This window comes from Mus pahari, chromosome 3, assembly GCF_900095145.1.
Source record: "Mus pahari chromosome 3, PAHARI_EIJ_v1.1, whole genome shotgun sequence".
Classification (NCBI taxonomy): Eukaryota; Metazoa; Chordata; class Mammalia; order Rodentia; family Muridae; genus Mus; species Mus pahari.
Genome location: NC_034592.1, coordinates 10,800,331 through 10,803,300, shown reverse-complemented (window position 1 = coordinate 10,803,300; position 2,970 = coordinate 10,800,331).

Below are 2,970 nucleotides of genomic sequence, written 5' to 3'. Positions count from 1 at the left end.
CTGCTTGAGTTCCAGTCCTGACTTCTTTCAGTGATGAACAGCAATGTGGAAATGTAAGCTGAATAAACCCTTTCCTCCCCAACCTGCTTCTTGGTCATGATGTTTGTGCAAGAATAGAAACCCTGACTAAGACACTTGGGTACAGAACTTTCACAGAACCAAGAGCCTCTCCTCCCATTGTACCAAACCCATTCCTGAAGTCTGTGTGGCAAGCCCAAAAGCTTGGGCACAGTCCTGAGGCAAAAAGTTTTACAGAAACTTAGTCTCCTGGAGTCTTGGCATCCTGTAGCATGAATGCTCCAAACTTGTCCCTGTGTAAGTCAGTGAATGGATCTGTGTGCTTTCCTTCAATATTGTTTTATTATAAGTGCTTCCAAGGAATGATTTGTCAAATACCTATGTTATACTGAACTTTCCTTCCTGGCCTTCACCAATGTCCTAGGCATTCCTTGAGCAGACCCCGGGCTTGGAATTTAACAAGAATGTTACCTATTCAGACGAATAGCCTCCAGTATTGAAAGGAATTTACAATGGCCTAGGGCGAAGGTGGATTATACAATAGACAAGAATTTGAACTATGGCAAGGGCATAAAGCCCTTTTCCCTGGCTTCTAAGAATAGGCTGACCTTAGGTGGGGCTACTTTTTATTCCTATTTGTAAACACGGTTTTATTTTTTGTTTGTTTTTTGAGAAAGGTTAAACACTGATTTTTATCCTAGTTGTAAACACTGCCTGGTTCCTGTTATCTTTTTTGTATGCATTCCTCTGTTTTGTGTAAAGAATCATTTTGCATCAGGTAACCGCAATGTACCTGGGATGACCTTAATGTATCACTTAACTTCCTTGTTTTCATCTGAATATAAGTCTAATGCTTGCTTTGAGAAATTACACTCAGATTCAACACTCTCTCTGGTGTGTCTGTCTGTCTGTCACCCTGCCAACTCCTTACCCACCTGAGTACCAGAACCATGATTCTCCCATGAGTTGAGGGACTGAGTCAAATCCGTGGCACCACTGATAACAGACTAGGCCATCCTCAGCTACATATGCAGCTAGAGCCATGAGTTTTTCCTTCTGTTATCTTTGATTAGTGGTATAGTCCCAGGGAGCTCTGGGGTTACTGGTTAGTTTATATAGTTGTTCCTCCTAGGGGGCTGCAAACCCCTTCAGCTCCTTGGGTACTTTCTCTTGCTCCTTCATTGGAGACCCTCTGTTTGGTCTAATGGGCGAGTGTGAACACCCACTTCTGTATTAGTTAGGCACTGGCAAAGCCTCTCAGGAGACAGCTATGTCAGGCTGTGACAGAAAGCTCTTGTTGGCATCTGCAATAGTGTCTGGGTTTGGTGGTTGTTTATGAGATGGATCACCAGATGGGATTGTGCCTCTTTCCCACATTTTTTTCTATAAGTTTCAATGTATCTGGTTTTATGTAGAATTCATTGATCCACTTAGACTTGAACTTTGTACAAGGAGATAAGTATGGATCAATTCACATTCTTTTACATGCTAACCACAAGTTAGTTGAGCCAGCACCATTTGTTGAAAATGCTGTCTTCATCCAACTGGATGGTTTTAGCTTCTTTATCAAAGATCAAGTGACCATAGGTGTGTAGGTCTTTGATTCTATTCCATTGATCTACCTGTCTGTCACTGTACCAGTACCATGCAGTTTTTCTCACAACTGCTCTGTAGTGCAGCTTGAGGTCAGGCATGGTTATTCCAACAGAGATTCTTTTATTGTTGAGAATAATTTCTGCTATCTTAGGTTTTTTGTTATTCCAGATGAATTTGCAAATTGCCCTTTCTTTCTTTCTTTCTTTCTTTCTTTCTTTCTTTCTTTCTTTCTTTCTTTCTTTCTTTCTTTCTTTCTTTCTTTCTTGTTATCCTCACCTTTGTAAGTGTCCTACCATTGAGATTATATGATAGGGTTCTATGATCTACACTCTTCTTACATCATCTGGAGTAATAGAAGAGTTGACCTTGACATGAAGAGATCTTACATGACAGAAATTAAAATTGTCCCACTGTAAGTACTTATTTTATTCAGTTCTGAGAACACAATGTGACAGTTTATATTATCTACATTTTACTTAAGGGACAGAGAGGTTAATTACATGTCTAAATTCACTGAACTAAAAATTGACACTCACAGGTCTAGGCTCAGACACGAGGCTTTTTTTTTTTTTTAACGAATGTATTCTCTCTCCCCTCTTTGCTCCTTTTCTGACTATTATTCTCAACCCTGCTGCTGGGTTAGAACAAGTCTTACAATAGGCTCATGTGTGATGGAAGAGACCTAGAACAAGCATGGGTTTGAAAATTGAATGCACAACCACAGCACTCCCCTTCTATGGCACTTCGGCCACCACACTGGCTGAGGATGTTTGTTTGACCTCACCGCATTTGCTCCTTTGTACTTCTTGAAACAATTTTCTACAGGTGTTTACACATGTTTAATGCATGTTGAAGATCTATTCCATTCTTATTTATAGCTTTGTGTATATGTGTCTGAGTCTATATCAGAGCATGTGAGTGTGAATGCCAGGGGTTTCAATAGCAAGAGGCATCATATAGCATTATAGATGATTGTAAGCTACCAAATGTGGATGATACGAATTGCATTTTGGCCCTATGAAAGAAAAGAACACACCCTTAAGTTCTGAACCACGGCTCCAGGCCAGCTTTTACTCTTTCTTTCTTTCATTTTGCTTTTTTCCCCCAATTTTTATTAGGTATTTACTTTCTTTACATTTTAAATGCTATTCCCAAAGTTCCTTATACCCACCGCCCATGCTCCCCTACCCACCCACTCCCCCTTCTTGGCCCTGGTGTTCCCCTGTACTGGGGCATATAAAGTTTGCAAGACCAAGAGGCCTCTCTTCCCAATGATGGCTGACTAGGCCATCTTCTGCTACATATGCAGCTAGAGACACGAGCTCAGGGGGTACTGGTTATTTCATATTGTTGTTC